General features: G+C 43.1%; 1 protein-coding gene across 3 annotated transcripts in view; it reads right to left on the reverse strand.

Moving 5' to 3' along the window:
- Positions 1–11,075, reverse strand: part of GJC1 (gap junction protein gamma 1) — a 34,996-nt gene extending 23,921 nt beyond the window's left edge. Inside the window, exon 1 of one of the 3 annotated variants that reach the window (XM_082442627.1) lies at positions 11,009–11,075. The gene's annotated coding sequence lies outside the window, so the exon portion shown is untranslated. Of the gene's footprint in view, positions 1–10,556; positions 10,696–11,008 lie in introns of those variants that run through there. The other 2 variants (XM_082442628.1, XM_082442630.1) reach the window with 2 other exon arrangements.
- Positions 11,076–17,175: the final 6,100 nt, after the last annotated feature.

The raw sequence follows: 17,175 nt of genomic DNA on the forward strand, positions 1-17,175 counted from the left end.
ACCTATAATAAATATAAAGCTTTCACTCTGAATAACATGAACATCTAGTACTGAACTGGAATGTGAGATCAAAAAGCAAGCTATTTGAGTTAGACAAGCAAACAAATTCCCTTTCAGAAAGTACTATATGGTTTCTCTCACTAAATCATTTTCTGTACAAATCCAGATAGGCTAGTCAATCAGGTCTTTTAAAAATAGAATAATTAACATTCCTGACATTATAAGCTTAAAAATCATTATCTTAAGAAAACAAACAAATGAAGCAAGCACCTTTATCACCCAAATCTTCCACAAACACACTTACGGTTTCATAGGTTCACACACTGTATCAGTGGTAAAAGAAATATTAAGAGATTGGCTAGGCTAGTAGTAGTCTCCAATTTCTAGAGTCTGAGGACCTTTATGTAACTGCAAAAGACTTTCCACTATGTAATAGTGGTTATACATTTATTATCTATCTTTGGAGAAAACACATACACTGGTAAAGTTTAAAAATAAATCTGTAGTTTATGTATCATAACATCACTCACATATACATTTGAAAAGGTTATACGTATCTGTAAGACATTACTTATACACTTCACAGATAATACTTGCATGGATTCTGAGGTCATCTTTCAACTATTCTGCAGTGGCCCATTGTCTAACACCATAGTATGAGATTAATATCCTTATTTTACTGAAGAGAATACTAAAGATCATGATGACTTGCTTAAGGTCACACAACTAATTATCTGTAAAGCCTAGAATACAACTCAAGACCTACTGATCGTTTTCCTATACCATGTAGATTTAGTATTTAATTTTATTTTAAGACCAAACAGAAGGTCACTGAAAAAACTGACAGTGATATACAAGTAATATAACTAAAGAAAAGATTCCATTTAAAATAGCAACAAATAGATGAAAAAAAACTTAGGAATAAGCCTCACAAGAAACACACTACCCAGGAACACAAAAGACTTAAATGCGTAAAATACGTTAAAGACTTAAAGCATTCTATGTTCTTGGATACAATAGCCATCATAAAAATATTAATTCTTCCTAAATTAATCTAAATTGAATGCAATCTTGATTTCTAAAAATGCCAATAGGATTTTTTTGGAACCAGACAAACTAATTCTAAATTTAATGTGTAAAATTAAATAGTAAGAATGGTTGGGAAATTTCAGAAAGAGAAATGAGGGCACACAAGCTTCTCTCGATATATATTATAAAGTTGTAATAATTTTAAAATGTGGAACTGGCAAAACGATTAACAAATTGGAACAGAATAGAAAGTCCAGAAGATCCAAATACATCTGAGAATTTAATGTATGATAAAGGTGGCATTTCAAACTAATGGAAAAAAGATGGAATATTCAACAAATGATATTGAACTACCATGCGTAGCTATCTAGAAAAAAATTAAAGTTGGATCTTTAAATTCCAGATGGATCAAAGATTTTAAATTAAAAACAATACAATAAAAGTTAGATGAAAACATGAACATTTTTTAATAATCTGAGTAGTGAAAACTTTTCTAAAATGACACAAAATCTAGAGATCAAATGAAAGAAATGACAAATTCAATTATACAAAATATAATTTCTAGAAAGCAAAAAAATACTATAAACAACTCAAAAGATACACTAAATGCTTAAAATTATTTGCAATTCTTAGAATAAAAGGCTAAGTTCTCTTAACACATAAAGCGCTCCAGCAGATCATTAATTGTTAAAAAAAAACAAAAACAAAAAAACACTCAATAGAAATGTGCAATGCAGACACAGAAAACAAACTTATGGTTACCAAAGGGGAAGAGGGGAGGGATAAACTAAGAGTTTCAGATTAGCAGATACAAACTATTATACATAAAACAGATAAACAACAAGGTCCTCAACTATACTTCAATTAAAAAAAAGTGCAATGAAGAGATAGTTCTCAGAAAAATATAAATGGCTTTTAATAATATAGTATGTAAAGATATTCAATATCACTTGTAATTAAAGATTTACAAATTAAAACTATACCAATATACTACTTTCTCATTTATCCAATTGGAAAAAATTTAAAAATTGATAACAGATCAGCGAGAAGGAAGGGTGTATATATAAAGAGGCATTCTTTGTGCTCTACTGGAAGTGATGGGGTAAAATGGTAAGCTTCTGTAAAAGACAATGTGGAGGGCTTCCCTGGTGGCGCAGTGGTTGAGAGTCTGCCCGCTAATGCCGGGGACATGGGTTCGTGCCCTGGTCTGGGAAGATCCCACATGCCGCAGAGCAACTAGGCCCGTGAGCCACAACTACTGAGCCTGCGCGTCTGGAGCCTGTGCTCCGCAACAAGAGAGGCCGTGATAGTGAGAGGCCTGCGCAACGTGATGAAGAGTGGTCCCCGCTTGCCGCAACTAGAGAAAGCCCTAGCATAGAAACGAAGACCCAACATAGCAATCAATCAATCAATCAATAAATCTTAAAAATTAAAAAATAAAAAAAAGACAATGTGGAAATATCCATCAAAATTGAAAATGTAGATGTATTTTGATCCAGCGATTCCAGTGCTCAACATTTATCTAATGAAATGTTCAGACATACAAAAAAATATACAAGAATATTCACTGCAGCACTGCTGATAATGGGCTGTAAACAATTTAAAGTCTATCAGTAAGGGACTGGGTAAACAAATTACAGCACATCTAGTAGTCAAAAAAAAAATAGAGTCAGCTCTATCTGCAATGATATGAAACAAACTAAGATATATTAATGAAAAATGCAGGCTACAGAACAGCGTGTAGAGTATGCTACCATTTATGTACGTGGGGGGGGGATACTGAATATATGGACATCTCTAGAAGAATTCACAAAAAAAGCAAACAGTAATTGCTTCAGCAGAGAAAAGAAAACTGAGTGACTGAGAATAAAGGAAGACTTACTTTTCTTTTTAAACATATTATTTATTTATTTGTTTGTTTGTTTTTGGCTGCATTGTGTCTTCATTGTTGCCCATGGGCTTTCTCTAGTTGTGGCGAGCAGAGGCTACTCTTCGTTGCTACTCTTCGTTGCGGTGTGTGGGCTTCTCATTGAGGTGGCTTCTCTTGTTGCAGGGCATGGGCTCTAGGAGCACGGGCTTCAGTAGTTGGGGCATGCGGGCTCAGCAGCTGTGGCGCACGGGCTTAGCTGCTCGTGGCACGTGGGATCTTCCCGGACCAGGGCTTGAACTCGTGTCCCCTGCATTGGCAGGCGGATTCCCAACCACTGCGCCACCAGGGAAGCCCCAGAAGACTTATTTTTCACTGTACATCCTTTCATACCTTTTGATTTTGTATTATGTATACCTATTTCAAAAAAAATTTTTTGTCAGTGAAGTGAAATACTCAAACTGTCAATGTCAGCCTTAATGTATAACTGCATAATATAGCCACGTTTCTTGGGACATTAATTATACTGACTCTTGGCCCACCAAATGGGGAGAAATTAAAATTAGAACTAGGTACAGCATGTCAAAGAAAAAAACTAATCTTCAATTTCTTTATTCCATCTGATAGCCTGCCTAAGCCTAGCTGTGATTATCTTCCTGGGAGACAAGAGTCTCCACTGTGTATACCACACCATAAGTGATCACTGCATTTTTGGTCTATTAAAACGGCTGAAGCGAATTCCCTGGTGGTCCAGCAGTTAGGACTCCACACTCTCACTGCCGAGGGCCCGGGTTCAATCCCCTGTCAGGGAACTAAGATCCCATAAAAGCCTTGCAGTGCGGCAACATGGATGGACCTAGAGATTGTCATACTGAGTGAAGTAAGTCAGACAGAGAAAGAGAAATATCATATCCCTTATATGCGGAATCTAAAAAGAAATGATATGGCTTCCCTGGTGGAGCAGTGGTTGAGAATCTGCCTGCCAATGCAGAGGACACGGGTTCGAGCCCTGGTCTGGGAAGATCCCACATGCCGCAGAGCAACTAGGCCCGTGAGCCACAACTACTGAGCCTGCGCGTCTGGAGCCTGTGCTCCGCAACAAGAGAGGCCGTGATAGTGAGAGGCCCGCGCAACGTGATGAAGAGTGGTCCCCGCTTGCCGCAACTAGAGAAAGCCCTAGCACAGAAACGAAGACCCAACACAGCCAAAAATAAATAAATAAATAAATTTAAAAAATAAAAAAGAAATAAAAAGAAATGATACAAATGAACTTATTTACAAAACAGAAACAGACTCACAGACTTAGAGAATGAACTTATGGTTACCAGAGGGGAAGGATGGGGGGAAGGGATAGTTAGGGAGTTTGGGATCTACATGTACACACTGTTATATTTAAAATGGATAACCAACAAGGTCCAACTGTGTAGCACAGGGAACTCTGCTCAATGTTATGTGGCAGCCTGGATGAGAGAGGAGTTTGGGGGAGAATGGATACATGTATATGTATGGCTGAGCCCCTTTGCTGTGCACCTGAAACTATCACAACATTGTTAATCAGCTATACTCCAATATAAAATATAAAGTTAAAAAAAAAAAAAAAACTGCTTAAGACTGATCAGGCCATGGTTACCAGTAAGTTCACATCAGTAAGTATTTACTGAAGACCTAGCACTGTACTGGCAGGTAAAACCAAAAATACAACAAACAAAATACAATAATAAGGCTTCTAGTTAGAACAAAAGCTTTGGCAGAAGTTACTTCATTACCATCAATAACTACAAATAAAAAAGAAATTAGTAAACATCCAAATAATTGCTGAATACCTAAATGAACTATAAGCTAGGTGCTAGGGATACTGGCCATCCAAGACAGGCATTACTCCTGACTTTATGGAATATAAAGTATAGTCTGGGAATTCCCTGGTGGTCCAGTGGTTAGGACTCAGCACTTTCACTGCCGGGGCCGGGGTTCAATCCCTGGTCAGGGAACTAAAATCCCTCAAGCCACAGCACGGCGGGGGGGGGGGCCGGGGGGGGCGGAGTATAGTCTAATGGTGACACAGGTATTATACAAATAGCTAAATTAATTAAAACTGTGATCTATCCTACAGAAGGGAAGTGCAGGGTGCTATAAGAGTGTATTATAGGGGTCCCTAATCTAATATAGGAGAATCAGAGAAGGTTTTTCTTCAGAAGTGATGTTTAAGCAAATTCTGAAGAATGAAGAGCTGCCTTCCAGGCAGAGGGATTAGCTACAGCATGTACAAAGACTGTTGGGTGAGCTTTGAACCTTCAGGGAATAGGGGGGGTGGAAATATCAGTATGGCTAGACCATATATAACAAGAAAGCAAGTAAAAAGAAACGATGCTCGAGAAGCAGGCAAGGCCAGATCACATCATGTTAAATGAAGAGTGAAGGGAAAACAACAGAAGTTTTCAGGTAAGGGACTCGATTAAAATTTTTTTAAAGATAATTTTAGCTGCTGTGAGAAGAGCACAAGAGAGTATATTGCTTAGGTGTATATAATACATAGTAAAAGTATAAAGAAATGCAAGGGAATAATAAATTCAAGTTGGTGATTACCTCTGGGAAGGACGCCTACAACGGTGGTTGTTTGGGGTGCAGGGGTGCAATCAGGTAGGGAAACAGAGAAGACTTCAACCGTACCGATAATATTGTATTTCTTTCTTTTTTTTTTTTTTTGAAACAAGAGTGAACGAGGAAGGACCATTTAAAATTGACCTATAATAGGGACTTCCCTGGTGGTCCAGTGGTTGAGAGTCCGCCTTGCAGTGCAGGGGATGTGGTTCGATCCCTGGTCGGGGAACTAAGATCCCGCGTGCCGTGGGGCAACTAAGCCCGCACAACACGACTAGAGAGCCCTCGTGCTAGAGAGAAGCCCGCGTGCTGCAATGAAGGATCCTGCATGCCGCAACTAAGACCCGATGCAGCCAAATAAATTAATTAATTAAATTAAATTGACTATAATAATTGTCGGGACTTGCCTGGTGGCGCAGTGGTTAGGAATCCGCCTGCCCATGCAGGGCACATGGGTTCCAGCCCTGGTCCAGGAAGATCCCACATGCCGTGGAGCAACTCAGCCCGTGCGCCACAACTACTGAGCCTGAGCTCTAGAGCCCGCAAGCCACAACTACTGAAGCCCGCGCGCCTAGAGCTCGTGCTCCACAACAAGGGAAGCCACTGCAGTGAGAAACCCACGCACTGCAACGAAGAGTAGCCCCCGCTCGCCACATCTAGAGAAAGCCCGCGCACAGCAACAAAGACCCAACACAGCCAAAAATAAATAAATTTATTTTTTTTTTAAATCGTCTTGGGAAAAGGTGGCCTAGACTAGGATGGGGAGACTAGAGTGGAGAGAAACTGCAAGAATCTGGCCTCAGTAAGTTGTTGATAGAGCCACTTAATGAAACTGAGTACAGTGAAGAAGGTCTAGGTTTGGAGCCAAGATCAAGAGCTCAGTCTGGGCAACTCAATTAAAAATACCTCTGAGTATCCAAGTGGAGTTGTTGATTGAGCAGACAGCTTGGATCAGAAAAGGGGCCTCAACTACAGATTAAAAAATGGTTGTATTCAAAATATACATGCGAACTGAAACCACAGAATGGATAAGATTAGAGTGAGAAGGGAGGAAGACTAAGGACCAAGACCTGAGAAAGACCATCAATTAAAGATCTGGTTGGGGGTGGAGGGGACCTGAAGGAATAGCCAGAGATCGAGGAGGGAAAATTCAAACCCAAATAAACACCTACTCTAGATAGGCACTTAGGAATCCGAGGTCCAAGAATGAGTCAAAGGGAATTCCCTAAAAATAGACAAGAGTCTAGATCCACTTTACTCTGAACATTCCCAAAAGGAATGCTGTAACTCAGTTAAGTAACAATAAATTCCATCAAAACTGATAAATCCTTCCAAGATGTAGATGAAAACTTTTCTAACTATTTGAGACTTAAATACAATTAAGAGATTAGTCGAAAATAGGTATGTGGAGTTTATTCCATTTCTGTAGAGAAAAAATGAAAACCCCGAAATCCTATACATTTCTTTCCTTTCAAAGATGTTAGATAATTTCCAGATTGCTAAACCTTTTTAGCATGTTAAACCAGGGGTCCCAAATTGAAATCTGGACTTCCCTGGTGGCGCAGTGGTTAATAATCTGCCTGCCAATGCAGGGGACAGGGGTTCGAGCCCTGGTCCAGGAAGATCCCACATGCTGCGGGGCAACTAAGCCCGTGCGCCACAACTACTGAGCTTGCGCTCTAGAGCCCGCGAGCCACAATTACTGAGCCCGTGTGCCACAACTACTGAAGCCCGTGCGCCTAGAGTCCGTGCTCCGCAGCAAGAGAAGCCACCACAATGGGAAGCCCACTCACCGCAACGAAGGGTAGCCCCCACTCGCCACGACTAGAGAAAGCCCTCGTGCAGCAACGAAGACCCAACACAGCCAAAAACAAAAATAAAAACCAGGGGTCTCCAACACTTGGGCCACGGACTGATACCTGTCCCTGGCCTGTTAGTAACTGGGCTGCAGAGTAGGAGATGAGCAGCAGGCAAAGGAGGGAAGCTTCATCTGTATTTACAGCCACTCCCCATCACTCACATTACCGCCTGAGCTCTGCCTCCTGTCAGCATTATGGTGAGTTGTATATTTCATTATATATTACAATGTAATAATAATAGAAATAAAGTGCACAATAAATGTAACGCACTTGAATCATCCCCAAACCATCCCCACCCCCACCCCTGTCCGTCCGTGGAAAACTGTCTTCCACAAAACCAGTCCCTGGTGCCAAAAAGGTTGGGACCGCCGTGTTAAACTGTAAGCATTTTGAGAACAAAGCCCACATAACATTCATCTTTGAACTGAATCTTCAGTCCAGTTCAGTGTTTAACATAAGTACCTGACGGAAAAAACAGTTCACTGAATGAATGGCCACCAGAACACTTTTGTCCAAACTGTGCTAGTGCTACAGCAATATAGCCTCATAGAACAAGCTTCAACTGAGAGTTCTACTCATTCCACAGAAATAAAGATCTCATCCTTGTCTTAAGGAAAAAAACCCCATGGGGCAACACATTCCACTGGTCTGAATGATAAATCCAAGTGCTGTCAGCCACTACAATGCTTGCAAAACTCAAGAATGTACTACCCTATGCCAACCAGAACTGACTGATCATTCATTCTTTTTTTTCTTTTAAATAAGTTTGAATATTTATTTAATTAATTAATTTATTTGGCTGCTCCAGGTCTTAGTTGCGACACGCGGGCTCTTTTTCAGTTGTGGCATTCGGGATCTAGTTCCCTGATCAGGGATGGAACCCGGGCCCACTGCATTGGGAGCGCGGAGTCTTAACCACTGAACCACCAAGGAAGTCCCTGATCATTCATTCTTGAGAGCTGTAGAAAACAGCAGTGCTCAGACTTAACCAAATAGGTCCTTACTTCCACACAAACTAAATTCATCAGTTGCAGCAGTGTGCTTGAAAAACAATTGTTGACACTTTGCTGATATTAACAGTTCATAACTGTTTTCTATGTGTAAGCTTCAGGTTAATGATAATAGCCAAAATCTATCTTATATGTGTTCTCAAAGAAATGGTCTACAAAAGCAAATAAACACAAAAAACCCATCCTTTCTCTGTCTAAATTTTCACTAGATATTTTGGATAGGAGCCACACATGTTCTATGGCCACAAGAAAAGCACAAGTTCAGAAATAAGTAATTATACCTCCAGGTGCACTTAACTATCAAGATTAATATTAAAAACAAAACAAAAAAAGGAAAACACCTCATTTATTTTGAAATGTGAACTGAAAAAAAAAAAAACCCAGCTTTTTTGGAACTCATCACTTTGCACTGAATAAGTCATGGAACAAACTATGTATTTATTAAAAAAGTCATGCTCTGAATTTTAATTATATGTTTTGTATTCTAGGATCCCAATTAATGAATTGATAGGTAAGCCTGAAGCTAGAGATGAGGGAGGGTGTAGCTAATCAGAGACCTACCCTGAATCCTTTCACTTTGGCTAATTTATACAAATACGAAATAAGAGTAAAAATTATTAAGAGACAGCGGCATTTATAAGTAAGATTATTATGTTGAAGATATGTTAACTTCTTAAATCCTTTCGTTTTTTTTTACTGGTTAAGATGGTAAATTTTATGTTACATATATTTTCCCACAATTAAAAAAAACCAAACACATCTATCTTCCCTCCCACTCTCCACCACCCGCCTCCCCCCCCCCCGCAGGTGAACTCCTTATCTTGATCCGTATTTAGTTGATATAACCTGGAGAAAGCTGGGAGGAATTCTTAAATCCTTTCAATTAAAGACTGAAACTCAATTCAACCTTCATGAACTGAAGAGAAAGTTACTGAGTCCTTTGCTCCTTTTTAAGAGCATTGTGGCTACTAGCAAAAGTAGAAAACCAATCCAAAAGTCACACAACCTAAAAGGAAGCTAAAAGCGTTGACTTTTGGAAAGGATGTTTGAAATGCTCTGGAAAAGTGCACAACAGTTTAAGATTATTGGTAAATAGTATCAAACCATTACAAATCAGGACAAATAATAAAAGGAGAATTTTCACATAACTACCATGTACAAAGATCTGGTGAAAACTAAGACACAGATTTGTTTACCAGAGCTTTTTACCTTTTACCCAGAATAGTTCATGTTTTTTTAATTCTGCCATTACATAGCACTTAAGAAATCCAAAGCAACTGCAATATACAAAACTCTGCTAAAATCCAAAAAATAAAACAAAAAAACACACACAAAAAACCATCAAATGTAATCACAATTAACATACTTTTAGTCAGGAGCTCTGCAGTTAAGTTTACTTTTCTGCATTCTTATTCTGAAAAATACCTAAGCCCTCTTCCAGGGGTAGAGGATTTGACCCCTAAATTACATTATGAAGCCTTTATTCTACAGATATTAATGTACTCCGTTTATCAGGGAATGAAAATCCCTTTCATTTATAGTTTGATTTTTACGGCACTTTCACTGGAACGTATACACAACACGAACGTATAATAATTTTAGACTAATCAGGCCTACAAGATAACACTTATCCAGAACTTATTCTAACTTGATTTATTCGATCCCACAAAGTAATCTCGATGCTAACAAAATAAAGCTCGAGCACAATAAAATTTGTACCACTGCTGGTTCTCAACGAACAAAAATTCCTTCAAATGGTAAAAACCAAACTCGCCCATTTCCCAAAAAAACAGTAATCCCAATCTTAGAAACAGTTGCAAAAAAAAAAGAAAAAAAAGAAAGAAAGAAAAAGAAAAAAAGAACAAACAATTCTAAACCACACAATCACGTAAATCTTTTCAACTCAAAGCTCCAAAAGCAGCCGCCAACCACACAACTGGCCACAATCACAGCGTTAGCGCCTTCTCGTAATTTTGAATCTGGAGACAGAAGGAAAAAAAAACCACAACACACCAGTCATCCAAAGTTTCACGAAGAGGAAAAAAAAAATCATTTTAAGTAAAGAAAACGTGTTAACCGAGAGGCGACTACTGCATTCCCCGTCCCCCACTACCAGCCCGCGAACTAAATCTCTCAAACATTCAAGGAGACAGAAGTCCCGGCAGGGATGTTAGAGGAAAGAGCCAGACGAACCGCACGCCGCCCGGAGAGATGTCAGGAGCCGAGCATCGGGAGACAAAGACCAGCCCGCGAAGAGCCCCGGCGCGGGCCTGCGCCCCTAACCGCCCGAGGAGTTGCGAGCACCGCCCAAGTGCAAGCCCAGGTCCTTCGGGCTCCCCGCCCACCCGGCGCCGCCGCCGCGGCCCCGGCCCACCCCCGAGCCGTTTTCCCTCCCAATTTGGGAACCGCGCGCCTGGGGACAAAGGGGGAGGGCGCGCCGGGGCAGCGGCGGGCTGCGGGTCGCGACGCCCCTCCGGGCTCGGAGGGAAGCCCTCGGTGGTGTCCTCTCCCTCCCCCCTGCCCCCGCCGCACTCTCCGCCGGCCCACCTGCCCCTCTCCAGCCTCCCCACAAGTTCTCCCACCACCCCCCTCGGGCCCCGCCCCTGGCCCGCCGCCTCTCAGCCGACCCCGCGGCCGCCCCTCACCTGCCGGCGGGGTCCCCCGGAGCCGCCTCCTCCGCCGGGCCTCGGCCCGTCCTGCCGGCCGCCGCCTCATGTGCCCTGTGTCGCCATCGCCTTCGCCGCCACAGTCATCTCTCCTCCTTCTCCTCCACCGCCGCCTTCGCCTCAGTCTCCGGCCGTGGCCAAAGCCGCTCCCGCCGCCCAGAGCCACAGGGAGGCGCCTGCGCACTGCGCGCCGCGGTGGGGGCGGGGGCGTCCCGCCGAGGTCTGGGGGCGGAGGGTGCGCTGCACGTGGAGCCCGGGTAGGAGGGGGCGTCGGGAGCGCGGGGGCGGAGGCGCGGGCGTCCAACTTTCCGCGGTGGGGTCCGCGCGCTCCCGGACGGGGCAGAGGCGCGGTGCTTGTAGGAACTACCCAGGCGCGTGGAGTCTGGGCCCTGGGTGGGCGCAGCCTTCGCCTCCCGGACAGTTCATTCCTCCAGCTTGATCCTCAAGACAGGAACTCCGCCGGGGGCAGTGCCTCACTTCGAGTGGGCAACTAACGGCGCAGTGAGGACACGCCTTACCTGGGTATCCTGGGGTGTTGGTCCAACGAGCCCCGGAGTTGTATTCTGTGCGCTCCGCCAAGGCCTGGGTCCAGTGTAACGCGGGATGCTGATTCCCGGTTCTAGGTTCTGCTCTACGATTACTCGAGGATCCTACTGGCCTTTGTTGGGTTAATCGTCCTAATTCCTTGGCCTCTGGGCTTTTAGCGTTGTTCTAGATATTTTTGAAGTCCTGGACTTCTCCCATTAGCAAGACCCTAATAGGCCATTTCCTTTTAACCCCTTGCATCCCAGCAGGATCCCATTTTCAAAGGACTTTGTATGCATAGGAATCTCCAGCCTTGAATTGCCTCGTAGGAATATGAAAACTCCTCAAATGGTTTAAGTAGAGGGAGTCCGTGCATAACAACAGAAGTCGTACTGAGGAGATGGGAGAATACTTTACTTTGTAAAGCGCTCCTGAATTATCTTATTGACCATCATTATGGGGAAGGATAGGTTTTCATTTTACCCTTTTGACCACAGAGGAAATTAAACTCTAACTAGTGAGGTGACTTGCTACAGTTCAACCCTGCCCCCTCTACGGAAAGCCAGGCCCTTATGGCCAGTCAAGTGGCTGAAAACTTGAGGGCTGAGCATCTGGCCCACTGACAGATGTTTTGTTTGGCTAGTATGATGTTTTCCAAAATTATGAATTAGTTGCCAAATTTTAAAAATCTGTCTTTTTGGCTTCTCTCTAAAAAGTCAAAAGTTTTGCTCATTTTGAGCCTCTCTTTTCACGTGACCGTTACTTCTGAGTAACATCTGTCCATCCAGGGCAGGCACTGTCTCCACTTAGCTGCTTGGCCTCTGTATTTAAATTATCTTCCCCCTATACTTGCCATGCCCCAGTCTCCGTCCCCTCCCCATTATCACGTTACCTCTCTACAAATGTATTTAAAATGACAAGTGTGAAGACCCTGTAAATATGTGAAAATAAGAATAAAGAACATGTTAGCTAAGATGACACAGGAGACAAAATCCATACTGACTACAATATTAAAACTCATCTATTGCTAGTACAAGTGTAAATCGCTACAAATCACTTTGGAAGACTGTTTGGCAGTGTCTACTAAAGCCGAAACTAGGAATGTGAATCTGTGAATCTGAAATTCCACAAAATGTGTACAAAATACTTGTTCTAGAATATTGATGGCAGCAGTATTTGTAATAGCCAAAAAACTGGGAACTACCCAAAATGCCCATCAACCATAGCAAGGATAGATAAAATGTTATATTCTGACAATGGTACATTATGCAGCAATGAGAATGAATAATCTACAATTACACGCAGCAAGATAGATGAATCTCACAAAACTTTCCATTTGTATAAAGTTCAAAAACAGGCAGAACTAATCTGTGCTGTTAGAAGTAAGGATAGTGGTTATCCTAGGGTAAGGATAGTTATCGGAAGGGAGCCTGAGCGGGCTTCTGGGGGGCTGTTCCTGTTCTGTTCCTGAGCTGGAGGCTGAATATACGATATACAGGTATCTTTAGTTGCCACATTTGAGCTGTTCTCTTTTGATAGTGATAGTACACTTTTCTGTGGCATGTTGACTTCAATAAAAACCTTTAAAATATTTGGTTATATACGTATATATAATATTTATAAACAAATATGTATTGTGTATTATATATAAATAATATATATATATATACTCAAATATTTATTAGGTATTATTTTCCTATAAATTCATGGATGAACCTGCCAGGAAGTGTGGAGTCCTAATCACTGGACCGCTAGGGAATTCCCAAGAGCAACCTTTTAAAGATGGAAATGATGTGCTTCCCTGGTGGCTTCCCTGGTTAAGAATCCGCCTGCCAATGCAGGGGACACAGGTTCGATCCCTGGTCTGGGGAGATCCCACATGCTGCGGAGCAGCTAAGCCCGTGCGCCACAACTACTGAGCCTGTGCTCTAGAGCCCATGAGCCACAACTACTGAGCCCGCGCGCCTAGAGCCCACGCTCCGCAACAAGAGAAGCCACCACGATGAGAAGCCTGCGCGCAGCAACGAAGACCCAATGCAGCCAATAAATTTTAAAAATAAATAAATAAATAAATAAATAAAGATGGAAATGAGACCCAGAGAAGATAAGTTGTTTTAACTGCAGATAGTTAAAAAAACAGAAATGTATCCAAAGACTCTGTCTCCTAGTCAGGACTCTTCATCCGCTCCTCTGTCACCTTGCCAGCTACTGACATCCTTTAATCCAGTTACAGGTGGGGAAGCTGAGGCCAGAAACCTAAGCCAGAGGTCCAGGCATTCACCATGGTCCGGAGCAAACCAGGGCAACTGCTAGAATGTGAGCTCCCTGAAGGCAGGGCCGCTGTATCGCAGCTCCTTGAGCCCAGCCCAGCACACAGTAGGTGCCTGGCAAGTGTATGCAGAGTGCATGAGTGAAGGAAGGCTTGCCATTGCTAACATAAGAAAGGCTACCGGAGGGAAGAAAAAAAAAGCCTCAAAACAGGGAAATGGGTCTGGTTTCCAGCCTCTGGCAGGGAGTGGTAGAGCCGGGTACTGTGAGAACCATGTCACTTTTTATTCACATGGGGCCCAGGCGGGAAAGGATCAAAACCCAGTTTGAGAACTTGAGAGTCGCCCTGGGGCTCTGTGGTTTGGAAACTGTAGGGTCAACTTGAAGGCTGCAGTGTGTCACTATTTCCATTACACATTTTCCAGGGTCCCCACTTGGCTGGTAAACTCGGAGCAGATTCTTCTGTCCAGGGGGATGGGAGCAGAGGCCCAGAGAGGTAGGATTTGGGAAAGCTCCTGGTTGGCAACAGGAAGCCCTGCTTGCCCCAGACTGGCTGGATAAGAAGCTCTTGATTACTTGTGCTATTGGGAGGGGGGTGTTAGTAGCACAACCCCCTGCCCCCATAATCCCCAGCAGTTTCAGTTAACCTGTGAGACACATTATACTGCTCCTCCCTGCCACAGGGATGTTGTTTGAAGCAGATTTTTTTGTCAAAAATTTTTTTGAATAGGTAATGCAAGTAGTATAGAGGGAACAGTAAGATGACTCCCCCCAGTGTTTCCCAGAGCCCAGCTAGCTGCTTCTTGTGTATTTAATGCCGGATTTCAAGTTAAGGTCAATTTACTTGCAAATGAAGGGTAGGTGAAGTATGCTCAGGAATTAGGGGTGGGGAGAAGGGTATGGGAGATGAAGAGACCTCCTCTGGTACCACCCACAAACAAGGACTTTTGGACTCGCTCAGAGCACAGTGGGGGGGAGGGATGAATTGGGAGATTGGGACTGACATATATACACTATTGATACTATGTATAAAATAGATAACTAATGAGAACCTACTGTACAGCACAGGGAACTCTACTCAGTGCTCTCTGGTGACCTAAATGGGAAGGAAATCCAAAAAAGAGGGGATATATGTATACATATAGCTGATTCACTTTGCTGTACAGTAGAAACTAACACAACATTGTAAAGCAACCATACACCAATAAAAATTTTAAAAAAAAAAGAACACAGTGCACTGGCTCAGGACCTACCCTGCCTTGGTGAGAGGCAGTGCGGTGGGTGTGCAGTCCTTGAGTGTCTGGAAGCCCTGGGTTCAGAGGTCTGCTCTGCCCAGCTGTGTGCATTCATTTATGTGTATTTCTAAGATGGTGTGAGAATGTGATGAAATGTACAGGAAATCACATTGTCATATGTTAATTTTTCATTGTAAAGTGGTCTATAGTGGTTATCATATTTTCTTTTTCTTTTTTTTGGCCGCACCATGCGGCATGCAGGATCTTAGTTCCCCAACCAGGGATCGAACCCAGGCCCTCGGCAGTGAGAGCACGGAGTCCTAACCACTGGACCACCAGGGAATTCCCTGTAGTGGTTATCATTATTGGCTGGATAGTGCAGCCATTTACCTGCTGTGTGATATGGCTGTCACTTAACCTCTCTCAGGCTTGGTTTCCTCATCTATAAAATGGGGATAATGATATCTACCAGTTGGGGCTGTTGCGAAGATTAGATATGTGAAGTATCCTAAATCTTGTAGGCTCTCAAGACATTAGTTCCCTCTCATAGTGCGCTTTGGGTAATTTGGGCATTCAAAAGCACCCAACACAAGAACTTCAGCAAAACATTTCGACTCCTCTGGAGCAACCATTTGTTAGTACAGGGGTCTATACTGGTGTCTTCTGCAGCTCAAAACTATTCCTTCACAAGACATGATTCTGTGTCAGCATTGCTACAGTCTGATTCAGGCTTCCAATTGCTATTATTATCCACACCCTCTTAGAATCTTTAAAAATATGTGAGCAGTCCCTCCAGAATGATTAGTGGGTACCAAAGGCACTGTCCTGGCCCAAGCCTGTGGCTCTTGAGGCTGTCCTTGGACAAATACTGCAAGGTCCTTGGAACCCAGTGCCTGTTTTTAGAAGGAGAGGGGGTGTCCCACCCTCCCCACCCCAGGCACCCTCTAGAGGTTGCCTCAGCCTAGCCACATCATCTGGAAACTTCCACTGCCTCTGCCTGTTCCTGCTACCACCTCTTTGCCCCTCAAGTCCCCCAGATACTACTATATGGGCCAATGTTTTCTCCCCTGTGATTACCCCAGCCCTTCAGCCTGGGTCCTTCCCATTCTAACCCCAACTCAGAGCATTCTCTGTTCCTTGTCCAGTTCATTCATCATCATCCCCTCACTCACAGCTCTCCTTAGCTCAAGGCAAAAGCTGCACGTCCCTCACCTCCCCCCTCTTGTCACTCAGCTCCCTCAGGTTATATATAGCACAGCTGTGTCTTAGATTGTGTACAGCCTCAAGTCCAAGTCCCCCTCCCCTACGCATTCCCTTCCCCCCACACAATAAGGAGAACAAGCCTGAAGCTTCCAGTTAGGGCAGGGAAGCCCCTCCAACAAGGAGGAGGTGGGGTTGGAGAAGGTTGAGAGTGTGCTGAATTCAGGACCACCCAGAACATGGGAACCTTCCCATCTGTTGTCAGGGACTTTCCACTTCTCCCCCAGCCTGTTACCCATCCCTGCCACTTGCTCATTCTGGAGGAAAAGGAGCAGGCAGTGTGCAGGGGAATTCTAACAATCATCTTTTTTAACCCTTACAACGATCCTATAGGTAGATGCTACCTCCATTTTACAGATGATGACACACACTCAAAAGAGGTTGAGTGGCATAAGACCAAGTATTCAGAGAGTGGTTGGTCAAGCAGCTGACCCCACGTCTGACTCTGGCCGGCACTCCAGACCCATTAAGTCTGTCTGCATCATTCAATTAGACCCCTCTAATAGAATTTCTGTTAGTGTGACCTGATCTGGAAGAGGTTTATTAAGCAAATTACTAATGTAGAAAGGCTTAAGTCGAAGTAATTATTAGACTTGGCATATTAAACAAAAATGGTATCATAATTTTATCTTATCTGTTTACTAAAACAGGACTCTACAGAGATCTGGTCCTTGAAGTTTTAATTACTGTGTGTTCTCAGAGGTTCTTGAAATAAAAAGCAATTTTGTTTCTTCTATTTCAAGACTTTCCCCCCACTTTACAGTCATTCTCCTGTTAGTCCAGAGTAGTGAGATTTGACTTTAGGAATGGTTAGAAATCTGGTCCTTTTTTCTCTGTCACTTTCTGTGACCTTGAGCA

This window comes from Balaenoptera physalus (assembly GCF_965194825.1).
Source record: "Balaenoptera physalus genome assembly, chromosome: 20".
NCBI lineage: Eukaryota > Metazoa > Chordata > Mammalia > Artiodactyla > Balaenopteridae > Balaenoptera > Balaenoptera physalus.